Source organism: Cibotium barometz, chromosome 51, assembly GCF_041138505.1.
Source record: "Cibotium barometz isolate CiBa-2024 chromosome 51, ASM4113850v1, whole genome shotgun sequence".
In the NCBI taxonomy this organism is placed as follows: Eukaryota; Viridiplantae; Streptophyta; class Polypodiopsida; order Cyatheales; family Cibotiaceae; genus Cibotium; species Cibotium barometz.
Window position 1 is genome coordinate 28,427,336 of NC_141096.1, and position 18,747 is coordinate 28,446,082.

General features: G+C 40.7%; 1 non-coding gene and 1 pseudogene across 1 annotated transcript; both read left to right on the forward strand.

Moving 5' to 3' along the window:
- The first annotated feature begins 12,545 nt into the window (after window positions 1–12,545).
- TRNAK-UUU (transfer RNA lysine (anticodon UUU)) lies at window positions 12,546–12,618 on the forward strand. The gene has a single exon. It is a non-coding gene; the product is annotated as a tRNA-Lys (tRNA).
- A 4,042-nt stretch (window positions 12,619–16,660) lies between these two features.
- LOC147609501 (phospholipase A1-Igamma1, chloroplastic pseudogene) lies at window positions 16,661–18,402 on the forward strand (annotated as a pseudogene).
- Window positions 18,403–18,747: the final 345 nt, after the last annotated feature.

An 18,747-nucleotide genomic window follows, 5' to 3' on the forward strand; every position in this document is an offset into this window, starting at 1 on the left:
TTAGAAATTTATCTAATTTGTATTTTAATATTACTTTATCTTGTGTGATATAGGAAGATGAAGAAGAGGCAATCGATGAGGAAGAGGAGGAGGAGGAGGAGGAGTAGAGACCGGCCTATTGTGTTTTATGTTATGTAACTCCATACTCGATGTAGCTCGCCTTTTATAGCATTTTTGATTTAATCCAAATAAGATTTCGAGATTTACTATGTTTCAAAAGTATTTTCATATGTCAATATGTTTGTTCATACAAATTAGAACTGTCTTCAATATATTAAATTAAAACTAAAAGGATTTTATCAGCGCACATTAAGCGGTAAAAATAGCGACGCTATTATTTTTTATCATAGCACCACTGAGCGACAGAAATAGTGACACTGTTGTTTTTTATCAGCACCGCTGAGAGATGGAAATAGTGGCAATGTCATTTTTTATTAGTCACCCTGTAAATGCAGCTACCCCCTCTTTTCGTTGTATTATTGGTGATGAACCTCATGTGTTCACATCTATATGCATAAAAACTTCAAAACATAGCTCACATAGAGAATACATTACATAAAAATCTTATGCATAAAGCCTTAACACATGGAGCTTAATGCATAAGGCTTATGCATAGAGCTTAATGCATGAAGCCTCATGCATAGACCTCATTCATAGAGCCTCATACATAGAGCTTAATGCATAAGGCTTATGAATTGAGCTTAATGCATAGAGCTCATACATGAAGCCTTACGTATTGAGCTTAATGCATAGACCTCATTCATGAAGCCTTATATGTAGAGATCATACATAAGCCTCATGCATAGAGCCTTAATGCAAAAGGCTTATGCATTAAGCTTTATGCATAGAGCTTAATGCATAGAGCTCATGCATGAATCCTCATACATAGAGTCCCATGCATGAAGCCTCATGTATAAAGCTCATTCATAAGCCTCCTGCATGCATAAGGCCTAGAGGCAAAACGTATGCAAGAAAAAAATCATCGCGGCATCCGAAGGTGTAAAAATAACAAAGATCAAGGTGAAGGGCTTACCTCTTATGCTTTGTGATAAGGTTTTTACACGGATGATCTTATTTGGATAATAAACCCTAAACCTATCCACACAAAAAAACATTAAGATAATCAAATTTTACACGGATGATCTTATTTGGATAATTAACCCTAAACCTATCCACACAAAAAAAAACATTAAGATAATCAAATTTTTTATTTATACATTAAGCTTTATACATAAGGTTATGCATAAAGCTTAATATAGCTTATGCATGAAACCTTATGCATCAAGCTTCATGCATAGAGTCTCATGCATAGAATCTCATGCAGCATAGAGTCTCATACATGGAGCCTTATGCACTAAGCTTTATGCATAGAGTCCTAGCATAGAGCTTAATACATAATACTTATGCATTAAGCTTAATGCATAGAGCTTAATACATAAGGCTCATGCATGAAGTCTCATGCATAAAGCCGCATTCATAAGGCCTAGAGGCAAAACATATGCTAGAAAAATAATCCATGGCACCCGAAGGTGCAAAAATAACAAAGAGCAATGTCCTAGGGCTTACCTATTATGCTTGTGAGAAGGGCTGGTACAAAGTTGGTCTTCTTTGGAGAAGAAACCCTAAACCTAGCCACAAAAATCATTAAGATAAGCAAAGTTTTTATTTATAAAAAACTTATTATAACTAGTTAAGCATTCAAGAAATGCAAGAGAGCAAGTAAAGCAAACAAGAGAAGCAAGCAATAAAAGATTAAAGAGAAGAAAGAATACAAGAGAAGAAAGCAACAAAAGGTAAGTCTCAAACTCTAGATTGTGCACTTTCAAAAAAAAAATATTAAAGAAAACAAAGAAGATAAGGTTATGGAATATACCTTGATAGAAGAAGGGCTTGTGCGGAAGATGAGGATAAGGGGTTGTAAAGGTGATGTAGAAGGGTTGGAGATTAGGTAGCCTCCAAAATAGCCTATAGATAGTAAACGTAAGAATACAAAAGTAAGCAGCACAACACGGGAGGGAGGTATCCCATTTTTTCCTAGTATGAGACTATCGGTGCAACTATGAGTGTGTCTCTAGCCACGTATATAGCCGAGTCGATAACGTGACATAGTGAGAAAAAATCAAGAGAGCTTTTTTGGCAGATTCCAAAGAGCTAAATTTGTGTTTGATGAAGTTCAATAGAGTATGCACAGAGTTGTAATATGTAGCATACTTTTTAGGTGCCCACCATGCATAGACAACCATTGATGCCTTCTTCTTCTGATGATAATGAGGTATGTATGCACTTGTATGTCTCTCTATGTGTATGTACACAAGAGAGTGTGTGTGTCTATATGTATGCGCATGTATGTACACAAGAGAGTTTGCGCATCTATATGTATGCGCATGTATGTCTCTCTATGTGCATGTACACAAGAGAGTGTGCATGTGCACGTACACAAGAGAGTGCATTGTATGTGCATCTATGTGCCTATGTGTGTAGATGCACAATTGTATATATGTGCATATGTGTGTGTGTATATATGTATGTGTATGTACACGTACACGTACGCTTATGTGTGCATGCATTCTATGTATATGTGTGTGTACACTCAAGTGTGTGCATGCATGTTGTGTACATGTATGTGTATGTGCAAGTGTGTGTGTAAGTTTGTGTGTGCAAGTATGCTCGTGTGTATATATGTGCATCATGTGTACGTTGTGGGTGTCTGTGCACACATGTGTATGTGGGTGATTCAACGCACGTCGATTTTGTGTGCACACATGTGAGTGTGTGTCACTTTGTGTGCATACGTGTAGTCGTGTGTGTATGCAAGTGTATTACTATGTTCATGTATGCTTGCATGTCTCTATTTCTATATGTGTATGTGAGTGTTCATGAGTGCGTTGGAATGTGTGTGTCTATGTGTGTGTGCATGCAAAAGTGCGTGTGCATCTGTGTTCTCGTGTGTACAAGTGCATGAGCATAAATGTGTGCATCATGTGTACCTGTGTTGGTGTATGTGCATGCACATGCATGTGGGCAATTAGGTGTGTGTCAATTCTATGTGCACGCATGTGACTTTGTGTGCATACATAGTTGTGTGTGTGTGTGTGTACATGTGGATATGCAAGTGTACAACTATGTGTGTATATGCTTGAGTGTGTCTATACGTGTATGTGTGTGTCTTAATGACTGTGTGTGTGTGCATGTGTAGTGTGTGTGCATCGATATCTGTGTGTATGTGTGTGAGGGTACATGTGTGTATGTGTTTGTGTGCATGTATGTAGAATTTTTGTTAAGAATAAATATTTCCCAAAACTAAAAAATGGTTATTACTCTCATTTATTTTTCATTGATGGAGATGTGTGGTGAGGTGTGCTCACTTATTATATCCTCAAATAGATGCACCTTACATATAATGATGGGGTGTTCTATTTTTTAACAATGATAGAGAGAAAGCGAGATACAATTTCATCATATAAGTGACCTCCTGATAACATTATCCCCTCTTAACACTAAAATTTTAATTTGAAATGGGAATGAATCTTGTCCTTCACTCTTTAACTCTCTCTTCTTACATGTGGTAAATGAGATGGCCAAGAAGTGACGTGGGTGAATGTTGTGGCAAGGACAAGAATAGTGAGAATAATAAAATAGAGATATTAACCTTAAAGTTACTTGGAAAGTTTTTGAGACGCTTTGAGATTTGAACTTTAATATCTATCAAGCCATGCATCACTTTATGAACTCAAACCCCAGACAATACAATCAATCTCTTGTATATTAATTATGTGTGGTAATTGTCTTCTGTAAATGCCTAGTTTCACATGCTAGCAATGTATAGAATTTTAGTGTCCTATATATTTAGCTTTGTTAATTAGATTCCACTGCTTCTTCTCTCAACTTTGACATGGTAAGCTGACTTAAGGTAACCTATATATTTTATCATTAGTAGCCTAATCACACCACATTCAATCTAAGAATGGTATTTTTTACACAAGGTGTTCATGTGCTCCTTTACATATGCAAGGCTAGCTCACATTGTAATAAACATGACTCGTAGCACTTTACGTGATATGTATCTAACTAACTAATGCTACATGGCTCAAAGGAATAGAGACCTTTGAATTCCATTTGAATGGAAGTGGCAAACTTGGCACTACATGTCAAGCCACAAACATCATCCATGGTGCTACTCTAACCTTGTTGAATAACTCACTACATTTCGGTCTACATCGTGCACTATGTAATGCTCTTTTGCCTAGGGTGCGACCTAATCAACTTGAAAAGTTATTTGGACCAAATTATCTTGTCTAGAAAATTATAATGGAGATTCTTCCATAACAAAACCAACTTTCATCAACATGCTTAGTTGTTGTTTTGGCTACATATAATGGACACCCAACCAATTTCCTTCTTGACTACTTTCTTTGGATTTCTTAGCACGACTTCCTTCTTGACTAGATCTCTTAAGGAAAAATTTACTTCTTCAAGTAATTTTCCTACTAATCATTCATGGGCACTTCGGCATTTTCCAAAACCTAAGTCTACCCATTACTTAATCCACCACCAAATTTCCTTGCATGGAAAACCAATAAATTAAACCAAGGAAAACATTGGGGGACATTTTTAGCCCAAGGGCCGTTTTAGAAGGGTATTCCATATTGTCAAGCTATCTCACCAAACACTTTGATAAAAAATCACCGAAGATTTTCTAGGTTTTAGTGGGTTTTGGAGACAAATTCACCAAAAGTACACAGTCTCACTAAAAGTTTCTAGCATATAAGATTAAAAAATCCAGAGATTCGCCAAAGTTTCTAAAATTTTAGGCTCATATATAAAAACATTCACCAACCCATTTATACACATTAGCCCTTATGTAAAAGCCCCTAATGTATTAGGTCTTATGCATAACGTACTACAAGGTCCATACTAGAAGGTCAATTCTAGGAGGCACTAGGACCAATGAGGTGATAGCACAAGTGGTAAAGGTGTTTATCTAGGACGAGAAGGTCCTAGGTTCAAAACCCGTAGAGGAGCTTCCTTGGCGGCATCGCCAATGGGCTGATAAGAGCACCTACGAGCGGGCACCTATGGACGATAAAAATGATAACTACAAAAGGATCTTAGGCCTGAGCCCAATAGCGAAAAAACACACACAAGACAAACACATTTTACCCTTAGATAAGGTACCATACCTAGGTGTCATTTCAGAGGGAGGAAACGAGGTTTAAATTATGTCCCAATAGGGCTTTACAATGAGTGAAAAATGTAAACAAAGCCATCGTCCACGAGAGCAGTGGGTACGTGGCGCGAAAGTGGAGTCTGACAACACCACTCTTCGAAAAGAACTAGTCCAGAGAGGCGTAAGCCTGAGCGGAGGCACCATTTTTTCTATTTTCTCTCACAGATTTCAACTAAATTAATCTAAATTATTTAATATACATTTTTCTATTTTTCTTGTACGCTAACCATTAAGCCTTGCTCTTATGAACGTTTGGGGTTGGCGGTGATCTCTGCATGACGTTAACAGTCTCATTGATATGCATAACGATCTTCGGCACTGCTATGACGTTTGATTCTAACAGTATGTGTGTGTGTGCGCCATGGGTGGGTGCGTTCTCATTGATTGATATGCATAATGATCTGCAGTGCACTATAATATATATTTTGACACACATGCGGCATTCAGAAAACTACGATTCTTTCGAACAAGCGTTGACAGATACGATTCTTATGAACCAGCTTTGCCAGACGTGTAGGATACGGCGCACACGCGGCACTATCGACGCAATACGCGCCTAATCCTAAGATAGATTAAAGTATGGGAGGGAGAATAAATAAAATACTCTATTCAACCCTCAAGTGAATATATGCCCCCACAACGCTTGGTAGTTTTGTATTAAATATAAGAGAATAGTGTTCAAAAGATTAAAGAATGGAGCAAGCTTAAGAAATCCATGTGCCTTGTATTTGTTGACATACACATGTATGCATGGTAAAGCGAGCTTAATACAACGTAGGGGTCTTTAAGGGAAAAAAGAGAACCTGAGTGCACGACACTATTTATGTAGTATAGTTTACTTTTGGAAGTTTTTTAGGACACAAGTGCTTTTTAATCATTCTTGTGTTTCCACGTCTTTTTGACATGTGTACAAGAGTATAGAAATTGAACATCAAACATACGTAGCTTTCTCATGCAGGCTTATTTTTTAGCTTGTTTTTCATGGTTTAAGGGCTTCTTGTGGACAAAATCAAATTTCTCATGCATGGATTCTTGAGAGAGAGAGAGAGAGAGAGAGAGAGATCCACAGGGGACTTGTGCGAAACCTACCCACAAAAGAAATCTAAATCAAAATGTCAAATCCTTTTATATACATCCCAATGAATATTTTTTTAATTTAAAAAGTAATAAACTTTATTCCCTATTTACATTACATAGTTCAATATGTACTTAAAGAACTTAACTTCTATTTGATAAACCAGAGGTATGCATATGGAGAAAATCATTTTAATAAACATTGCATCTTTTGAAAAAAATAGTTTTATGTAAAATACAAGAACTCTCAATATAGAAAAGATGAAATTATTGAACAAATCAGAAGTTTTCATCAAGAGGCAACATTTTGGATCTAGTATATATTAGCTCAGGAATGTATGTGTAATTTTTTTTTTTAAATTGACAAACAATGTTTTAAAGGCTAGTGAAGTCAAGGAGATTTTATTTTTGTTTAATCTAATGTATAAAATGTCTATATAGAAATCCAAGTTTAAAAATATAGCAAATAATAAACCTTGTAACATATAGGCTGAATTTTTAATCCAACAAAAGATACCTAAACATATGTAAAGCAATTATAAGATTTTGCTTGCACACACATTCGCATTTTCCTGAAAGAAGAATTATGTACATAAGAGAGAGTGACTATGGTCTCACAATTACAAACTAAAGGTGAATGAAATGCAATCCACAATTTAAAAAATCAATGGAGGGATAGGGATTTGTGCTATAAGCTTGTTTGCCATCATCTATGTAGACTCAAATCCACCACTTTTGCGATGTTTGTGCAAACTATCAAGTTCAATTTAGTGAGAGAGGTATAAACATGGAGATAAAGGGGAAACTCCATAAGCCTTCTCCTTAAAGGGATTGATTTTAAGAAAAATAAATAAATATTTCACTAGGCTAATAGTTAAGCCTAATCAAGACCATTTATTAGACCCTTAGGTACCAGTAGGACTAAATCTAGCCCTCAGTTGGACTCTAACTTATCTTGCCCAATGGAAAAATACTGCCCTCAATTGGACTCTAACTTATCTTGACCAATGTACAATTTAAGCTATTTTTTGATGATTTATTTGATGATAATCACACTAACTAAATGAAGCTAGTGGAATTATTAATGCCCAAATAAGGAATTATTAATGCTTAAATAAGGAATTCAAAATTCTCCCAATCAACTCAAATTTTCATATTATCTAAGGTATCCACTTATTCTTAATTAGTCAAATCCTTCCTCAACATTATAAACTAATGTAGCTTTAGTGGTGCATTTTTTCAACTCTTTAGTGGTGTTTTATGTTTCACCACTATAGCGGCTCTAAGTGATGACACAAGGTTTTTAAACTACGTATCTCGCTTTCTCTCTATCATTGTTAAAAAAATAGAACACCCCATCATTATATGTAAGGTGCATCTATTTGAGGATCTAATAAGTGAGCACACCTCACCACACATCTCCATCAATGAAAAATAAACAAAAGTAATAACCATTTTTTAGTTTTGGGAAATATTTATTCTTAACAAAAATTCTACATACATGCACACAAACACATACACACATGTACCCTTACACACATACACACAGATATTGATGCACACACACCACACATGCACACACACACTCATTTACACACACACGTACATGCATAGACACACTCAAGCATATACACACATAGTTGTACATTTGCATATCCACATGTACACACACACAACTGTGTATGCACAAAAAGTCACATGCACTCACATGGGTGCACATAGAATTGACACACACCCAATTGCCCACATGCACGTGCATGCACATACACCAACACATGTACACATGATGCACACATTTATGCTCACGTGCTTGTACACACACGAACATAGATGCACACACAGTCGTGCATGCACAAACACATAGACACACACACTCCATTGCACACATGCACACTCACATACACATATAGACATAGACACACACAAGCATACATGCACATAGTCGTACACTTTCATACACACATATGACTACGCATGCACACAAAGTGACACACTCTCACATGTATGCACACAAAATCGATGCGCGTCTTATCACCCACATACACATGTGTGCACACACACCCACACATGTACACATGATGCACATATATACACACATACATACTTGCACACACAAACTTACACACACACTTGCACATGCACATACAAGTACACAACATGCATGCACACACTTGAGTGTACACACACATATACATAGAAATGCATGCACACATAACTGCACGTGTATGTGTACATACACACACATATATACACACACACATATGCACATATATACAGGTGTGCATCCACACACATAGGCACATAGATGCACACACACTGCACTCTCTTGTTTACGTGCACACACACACTCTCTTGTGTACATGCGCGTAGAGAGGCATACATGCACATACATATAGACGTGCACACACAGGCACACACACACATAGTACACATATACATGCAATTGCCGGCACACACAATCATATGCATGTACATAGAGAGTTGACACACATGGTCTTAGTGTGAGGGTAATGTGAGCCGCCTTCATCATGGCTTTGATAGATGAGGGTGCACTCACACAAACAGCTGCATGGATACACTATTGACACATGAAGGCACACACACTTACATGCATGTGCGCACATAATAGAGCTGGTGCGTACACACTCGACACACATATGTATGCATACACACACACATTTCCACTTGTGTGTATATACATAAACACATAGTATCGACACACACACTTGCATGTGCACATAGAATGGATGTACACATAATCATATACATGGATATACGTGTACACACACCCACACACATGCACACACACATTCACATTATGTTCATACACATAAAGACATACATACGTATACACACACTCTTGCATGCTCTTACATACACACATGCACAACACATACATAGATACACATGTATATGCATGTGTATGCACACTTGAGCATAGAAACATACACCATGTGCACATGCATGCACACACATGTACACATACATACACATGCATGTATATACACACACGGATCCACACACACAGGCACATAGATGCACACCCACACTCTCTTGCACACACATATGTAGAGACATACATGTGCGTACATATAGGAACACACACACACACTCTCATGCCTGCACACAAAATCGGCACACCCCAAATCACACACATAGACCTGTGTGCAGACACACATGTGCACTTGACACATACACACAAACTCACATGCACAAAACACACAAATACCCATGCACACACACACGTGCATGTGCATGTATGCATGCACATACATGTACACATAAGTGCACATGCACGTGCACACACATATATATGTACACACACACATGCACGCATGTACGTGCATGCATCCACACACAGATGCACATAGATGCACACACACTCTCTTGAAAGCGTGCATATAGAGATACATACACGTGTATACACATAAACGTATACATGCAAAATCACACACGGTGCTACACACATACATGGGATTTATCATGACACACATACTATATGCATGCACACACAAAGGCGATACACACATAAGGATAACATGAGAGCCGCCTTCATTAAGGCTTTAATACATAAAGGTGTACTCCAAGTGTTTGCAATATATAAATAAACACACACAACTGACACATGCGCAATTACACACACTTGCACATGCACATAGAATTCACATATGTGCATATGCATGCACACACACCCACACACACCCACACACATGCACATGATGTGTATACACATAAATGTATAACGTGTACAAAAACTTGCATGTTCATACTTGCACACACACACACACACAATTGCACACACTTGCACAACACACACAAATATACACATGCACATGCATACATACATGTGCATGTGCAATAAAAAAAGCAGTTTTCGAACCCCCATCGGGGAGTGAAATAGAACATGAAACCTTTTTTACAGAATAAGAAGAAAATAAAAAAGTACTTCTCAATTGAATAAGGAGCTCGAATCATTAAGAAATACTGATCCAAGCATTCGCTCGTATTCTGAAAGATGTGTCGTACTAGAGGTGCCGATCAAGCGCAATCAACAACCTGTATCCTTGGGGAGCAGAGAACAGGGTGAGGCGGTACAACCTATTTGTTCCTCTCTGAAGACGTTGTGTGCAATTTACAAATACGTGCAGGCTTGGCACGCTTTCCCGTTGATTATTGATGGCTCTAGGCTCATGATCTTGTCGGGAAAGGGATGGATGTCTGAGTGGTTTAAAGAGTCGGTCTTGAAAACCGAAGTATTTGGAAAAATACCGGGGGTTCCAATCCCTCTCCATCCGTGAGTATGGTCATAAGTTAGCATTCCCACGTGGTGCGTTTTCCACCACCTGGTACTTGATTTGGAGAGCGCTTTTTGAGGGCCGAGCCTGAGGGGTTGAAATGGATCGTCATAATTTATGATGCGTCTGGTCCAATAGGCTCCATTTCATTGAGCGAGTTACGCTTTCGAGAGAATTGAAATATACGGTGGTGTTTCAGCTTTCCCTAATTGCTACGCCATCTGAGCTTTGCTCTACCATTGGCGTTCTTGGCTCTATCGAGTTAACAATGAAAAAGGGTTTCTCAATAAGAACATTTCGAAATAAGAATCGATGTGCGGATATGATGGAATTGGTAGACATGCCAGGTTTAGGTTCTGGTGACCTTACTCAGTCGTGGGGGTTCAAATCCCTCTATCCGTAGGAGTTGGAACCTCGAAGTTATGCAATCACTAGGTCTCTAGTGAGAAATTGAATGGCTTTCTTCTCGCCCTGTTAGGCCTTCAATCACTGGGCAAATAGTCCCCCTAGCCTGGAGAGTGATCCTTGAACGTGTATATGAGCCATCTACATTACCTAATCACATATTTCAGGGAGTTATTGAAGATTTCGGTGTAGCAGCAGGAGTGGGACTGTACTTCTCGTATTGCAATTATGCCCCGATCGGATGTGGAGAAACAACGCTTTGAGCTGACCCACATTGTCAGCAGCTTGGCCACTTTGCAAAATACACTCGACCAAGACCTCTCCAGTCAAGTCAAGCAGCCGGCGCATTATAGCCCCTCTCGTGACCCTAACAGACACCCAATAGTTAGTTACGCCAGAAGGTGCGAAATTAATTGGAGCAAGAGCAGCTACCATGCCCTCAGCGGGAGCAGTAGAGCAGGTACTGCAAACGTATCTAGTCCTTCGACAACCTCTATGGCATGAAATTTCTCATTAGCCAAACAATTATTCAGTTATGTTACTCCAGGCCTTGCCTTAACAGAAGCTATTGCCCTGTCTGCTTCGACGATGGCCTTTTTAATATCATTCGTATCTCGAGGAAACAAAGTTAGCAGAGAACAAATAGGTTATACCTACGGGATGGGGGGGCTTAATGAATCCCCCGGGGGAAATAGCTCAGTTGGTTAGAGTGTTTGTCTGTCATGCCAGAAGTCCCGGGTTCGAACCCCGTTTACCCCGTTAGCATCATGCCAAGTTTTCCGAAGTCAGTTGATGATATTGATGGAAAAGAAGCCCGACCACCCCTGCCCTCCGAGTAGAGCATGTAGTGGAAAAACCTTGTCAGTCTCTACCCTTTTTACTTCGCTATGCCTTTCATGGTTTAGCGTAGTGTTCAAGAATGTCTAGGTCACTCAGAGCCCATGGAGTGGCCCCGCGGTTGGCTCATTCTTCGCCCGATTAAACTCTGTGCTTAAAGCCTTTATGCCTCCCTCTTTGCTTTAATCGATTTGTGCCACTTTACCCAAGTGGGCCACCCTTCAATTCGATTCGATTCAAAAGGTGCAGGCCACGTACTCTTATCCAAGTAGGCTCGGCATGGAAATCATGGGGTTTTCGGCCACGAAAGGGCAAGGCTTTGCAGCACCGGGCAGGCCTCCATGGGAGAGTGTGATGTACCAAGTCGGGCAATCGCTTGAATCTAGAAAACCTTCCCTTCCACCTGGAGAATGCAATCTTTCAATTATCAAAACTCAAATGGAATGTGAATCATCGCGTAGCCTGCCTAAGACAGAGGGATATTTTGGAAATAGCCCATGGAAAAGCAGAGAGGGGTATTGATGGTTGACATGAAGCAAATGAGGCGTCTGAATCAAAGGATAGTTACCTATTCATTCATGTATACTACTATAATGCCATCGCGATATGCCCAGTGAACCATCCCGGGTCACAGTTGTTCTTTTTCGTTCAATTACCACATAGAAATCTACCTCATAATGAGTAGTAATAGTAATACAATAACATTTGGGTGTATAGCTCAGTTGGTAGAGCATTGGGCTTTTAATCTAATGGTCGCAGGTTCAAGTCTTGCTACACCCAGACTTGAGACTTATAGTAATTACATGATTACAAAAGAAAGTGTACTTCAAAGATCACTCCGCTTTGGCCCGGTTGTGTTGAAGGGGCCATCTAGAGTGTCTAGGCTGTACAGTTAAGTTGCCCCTTGCACCCACCTTACGCCTCGACATCATCCATTCGAAAGCGCGCTCGCCGAACCGCCCGAGGATGGACCGAGGGGGAAAGCTGGCTTGCTTGCTTTTCCGCCCCCTCCCTCAAAGTACCCTCCTATAGAGAGCAGCAGATTGGGGCTGCCTTTTTGTTCAAAAATGAAAGGCAGAACAAAAAAAGCAGTTCTCGAACCTTTCCAATTATGCCTTCTACATCGACCTAGAATCGATCTGGCACAATAAGACGTATGTTTGCTTATAGAGTCCAATCGTTTTTAAGATTTATTCGGAGTCAGTAAAACAATGTAGCACCGACTGCAGGTCCAAGGTATTCCTCTCAATTTCCAGCTCTCTCTCATTTCCGTGCGGTTTTCTTTTCATTAGAAATAGGATGGCACCAAAAGATAGACCGAGCACTATATATGCCACTATTGCTTCTACGAAATAAAGTAAATGGGGGTTCATGGTCGACCCGTGGCCTTTCTACCAGGCATGCGGAAAGGTCCCGTCCCTAAAGGTCGTAACGATTGGCGAGAAAAGGCCTTATGGTTGAAGCAATGTTCGTGGCCCGGTGACTGGTGGATGTGGGACGTGTACTATGTTCCCAATTCTGAAACGAACGTCGATGGTCTCATTGACCCGGACAGGTTTACCAAGGGTTATTCCCGCTAACCATCATAAGGTGATTAGGTGTGGTTCGGAGCGGTCCTATGAGATGATTGGAGTGTATCCCATCACATCCTGGATCTATCAAATAATCGATTGTAAAAGAGTAATGGACACTACCTCTATTATAGGAGAGTTTGACTCCATTGAGAGTAGGGCGCAGAAAGTCAAGTCTTGTGATACTTCTCAAGCCCTTCATGGTGCCTGATGAAATTGTGTAAAGCTGTTCTCGGCTTTGGTAACAGAGTTCGCTCCGAAGCTGTCTTGGTCTGCAGGCCCTCACCGCCTCGACGAATGAATAGGCTGCATAGATATTCTTCACCAATAGCAGGGATCGGCCTCTCTCGGTTATTATGAATAAAGTCAAGCACTTTAGTGTCTATACAAAATGCCTCTTCCTATAGGCAGCGAGCTTTCTGCCATGTTCGCTTTACCGCACTAGTGTTCACCTTTGCGTGAGCTCAGAGTAGGCTTTATCCCACTAATACTAATAGGGACCCGGGCGCTACAACATTAACTGAAAACGCTACCACAACCGATGAAGACACTGTAACAACCTCCGAAATCGCTACCACAATTGATATCTCGCCCGATTCCAAACCTTATGAGCCGAAGATTGATTTCACTTTCCGCTCTAAAAGCATTGGCATCAAGAAATACTTCATCGGTATTGTAGAGAGTATTGTCATGAATGCTAATATACTGACTGATTTGCGACAGCATTAATGGAGTATCGCTACTCTCCAAGGGTGGCGGGGTGTCATTTCGTTACTTATTTCATATCTCCATTCGTGCATATGCACACACATATACATGTACATGTACACATGCATCCACACACACAAAAGGACGTAGATGCACATCCACACTCCCTTGCACACACGTATATAGAGACATACATGTGCATACACATCGATGCACACGCACACACAAACACATGGGGTAACACAGAATCACATACGTGTACACATAGTTAACAAACACAATCACACAAACATCACACACAGAGTTTGAGTGTGAGAGTAGCATGAGCCACCTTCATTAAGGCTTTACTACATGATAGTGCACTTAGACAAATACGTGTGCACACACTATTGACACATAAAGGTACACATGCTCGCACGCATGTGCACATACAAAAAGGTAGCACGCACACAGTTGGCACACAAATTCACATGTATACACACATAGATGTCCACATGTGTGCACACACATAAAAACACACACACACACACACATGTACATTATCTCAGCACAAGGGTCTATACGTGCGTGCGAGAGAGAGAGTGTGTGAGAGAGTGCACATGCGAATTCATACATGTGTGTGCGTGTGTGTGTGTTTGAGAGAGAGAGAGAGAGAGAGAGGTGAACCTACACACATGACAAGTGAGAGAGAGATGTGTGAACTTACACACATGAATGTGCACGTGATGTGCACCCACATGTACACATACACGAGACATACATATTTATAGTAAGTAGTGTTCATGCATATGCACATCTCATACTATGAGAAGAAGGGAATGAGGCTAGAGAAAGTAGTCAAAGAAGCGAATTGGTGGGGTGTTCATAATATGCAGAGAACAACAATTAAGCGTCTTGATGGAAGCTCATCGTGTTATAGAAGCATCTCCATTAGAATTTTCTGGACAAGATAATCTTGACTATTTTAAACTTGTCAAGTTGATTTATAAGGTCGTCATAGGCATCAAAAGGGCACTATATAGGGCAAGATTCGGTTGTGGTGTGGTGAGAACACCGAGAAAACTGGCGGAGGCCATCCAATTATTGTTTCAATCAAAACAACTATGCAAGAAAGCATATCTAATTAAGAAAGATAAATATATAAGGCACTAAAATTCGATATGTGCTGCCATGTGAAACTAGGCATAATTGATATACAAGAGGTTTATTGAATTGTCTAGGTTTTGAGTTCACAAAGCGTTGCATGGATTGAAAGATTCAAAAGTTCAAATCTAAAGGTGTGTGAAAAGTGTTAGCAGGCTGGGCCACTTTAACTTACCCAAACGAATGGACCCGGGTTCAAACCCTATGCATGAGTAGTGAAACGCTTGCATTGCATCCCCCAAAGGGCCTCATCTCCATGTTTGATTTCCATCTCCACCTAAGGCGTAGATGCCCTCGTGTGATTCTTAGAGAATGATTTTGCTAACAGAGGCGCAAATCCCTTTGTGTGCTTTGAGATTTTGGAGGCAAAGAGAGACAGAGGGAGGGAGAAAAACAAAGAAAATATGAGTGAGAGAGACTGAGAGAGAGAGAGAGAGAGAGAGAGAGTTTGTGTGTTGAACTGACTGTGTGTGCATAAGAGAGAGGGCTAAGTTAGCCATGTGCAAACAAGAGAGAGGGTGGTTTTGAGCCACTCATTTATGTGTGTGAGAGAGAGAGAGAGAGAGAGAGAGAGAGAGAGAGAGAGAGAGAGTTTACAAATCATAGGGATTAACAAAAAAGATATCGCCACCTTCTAAAGGGCATGTGCAGGGGGTTCACAAACTAAAAGGAAGCTAATGTTTGGAATGGATGAACTGTATGACATGCATTACTAGACCAAACCTATGAAGGCCCATGTGAAGTTCCACAATTGTTATAAAAGACCTACTAGTTTTATATATACAAGTCTGTTTAGAGTGTTTATTTGTGGAGCCAAACTTGATATATTTTTAACCTACTAATTTAAAATATTTTTAACTGCTGTCCAAGTTAAGAGCTTACCTTAGCCTTGCCAAAGTATGTGTTGTTATTTGCCAAAGTATGTGTTGTTATGGCTTATGTAAGAGCTACGTGTCTGAAAAAGCTTTCCTTAGTAATTCTAAGGTTAATATTATAATTAACCTCCGAGAAGAGAGAGATCCATCTCAAGAGGATCCCGCCATACTGGGAGCTCGGAGGCTCGGCATGCTGAGGTGGCGTGCTGATCATTAAATAGACGCAAGGGGGAGGAATTTAACGTCGTAAGGCAAGCCTTATAAGAGAATTAAATAAAAGATGCGTTCACGCAACACGAATCTGTGTATGTGACGAGAGAACTACCTATGCTGCCCCTGTGGGCTTTCCTGCCTCGAGAAATAAATCACGTGGCTTTTCTTGGCTATATAAGTTTTGTGCATCTCTCGTCTAATCACCGGATCCAGTGAAAAGCTTGCTGCACAGCTTTGCGCGGCCTCTGCCCCCCCCTTGTGCATTACAAGCTGCTACTTCGATCGCCCATTACCATCATCTCCGCCGCTACTATGAGCTCTGTACTGGAGCCCCCTCCCGTTAGCATTAATAGCAAAGCCTGGATCGATCCAACCCTCCGCGCTGAGATCATCCGCTATGGTGAGCTCGCGCAGGTTAACTACGATGCGTTCGACTTTGACACTCACTCAATTTACTGTGGCAGCAGTAAATATGGCCCCCGCCATCTTCTTGAAAAGGTCGACAAGGAGGACTGCGGCTATGAGGTGACCCGCTACCTCTTCGCCACTTTGGACATCCAGCTGGCCAAGTTCCTCCTCGTTTCAGAGAGGGATGCATCGGAGCGATGGAGCGGAGACTCCAACTGGATTGGCTACGTGGCGGTGACCACCGACAAAGAGACGAAACGGCTAGGTAGGAGAGACATCGTCGTCGCATGGAGGGGCACAGTGATGCAGACAGAATGGGTGGCAAATCTCACGGATGTTCAGATCTGTCCGGACTTTGAGCCTGGCCAGAGAAAGCTGAGGGTGGAAAAAGGTTTCCTGAGCTTGTACACTTCCAAGAAGGCGGGGTCCAAGTTCAATGAGACGAGCGCCAGGGAGCAGCTGGCACGGGAGCTCACGAGGCTTTTGAAGACGTATGAAGCGGAGGAGGTGAGCATAACCATAACAGGGCACAGTCTTGGGGCGGCACTGGCTCTGTTGAGTGGCTACGACATATCTGCCAACAATATAGGTGAGCTGAGCGGCGGATCTAGGCAGCGGCCCATGGTAACAGTGTTCTCTTTTGCAGGGCCTAGGGTGGGCAACTGGGCCTTCAAGCAGAGAGTAGAGCAGGTGGGGTTGAAGGTGTTGAGGGTGGTCAATGTGCATGACACAGTGCCTAAGATACCTGGATTCTGGGTGAATGAAAGAGGGCTATCAGGCGTTATTGCGGCTGCAGGCTTCGGGTTCCTCCTCGACATGTGGCCATGGGCCTATTTCCACGTGGGTCAAGAACTCCGCATCGATAGTCATGTTTCACCGCACCTCCAGAAGCCTGCCTTCTTTTCTACACGAAATCTTAATCTCCACCACAACCTTGAGGTCTACCTTCACGTGTTGGATGGCTTCCAGGGCTTTGGGCAAAAGTTTGCCTCGGTGTTTGACCGAGACGCTGCATTGGTGAACAAGTCAACTGACTTTCTCGTGCGCGACCTATTTTTGCCATCAGCCTGGTGGCAAGAAAGAAACAAGGGCCTCGTTAAGAACCAGTTTGGGCAGTGGACAATAGCCCCTCGTCCTGAGCACCATTGCCCAGACAACCATCAACCCTGAGCCATCACCGAGATGGTAAGCAACGATGAAGGGACTTATATATGTATTATGTAGTGTGTTGGTTGTCTGTAGCACCTTGCACGTGCCACTTATGCAGGCATAGAAAACTGATAGATTTTTGAAAGTAACGTGATGTTTTTCTTTTACATCTCATGTGCTGGAAGGTGGAATACCTCTCTTTGTGGCAGGCACTGAACACATACCATGGAAATTACCACAAAAGGGCACTACCCTTCCAAATGTATTGCTAGTTTTCTAAAAAATATTTTTTATATTATTGTGAAAACTACTCTCCTCTTGCTTTTAGTTAGCATCTTGCATGTGCCACTTGTACAGTCATAGAAAAATAAGAGATTCATAAAAGCAGTGTGATGTTCTTTTACATCTCATGTGTCTCTTTTTTCTCGAAGGTGCAATACCTCTTTTTTGTGGAAAACACCAAAAACATACCAAGGAGTTACCACAAGAGGGCACCACCCTTCCAAATGTATTGCTAGTCTATCTATCTATCTATATATATATATATATATATATATATATATATATATATATATTATTAGAATAGGAGTACAAGGAATATTGTTAATATTGTATTATTGTGAGAACTAATGTCTTGTTACTTTTAGTTAATTGTCATTTAGCACCTTGTACGTGGCACTTGTACATTCATAGAGAAGAAATAGATTTTTGAAAGTAATGCATCTCATTTTTGATAGATTCTTTTACATCTCATATGTCTCTTTTTTATGGAAGGTGGAATACCCCTTTTTGTGGCAAAAGTACCGAACACACACCTTAGAAATTACCACAATAGGACACCA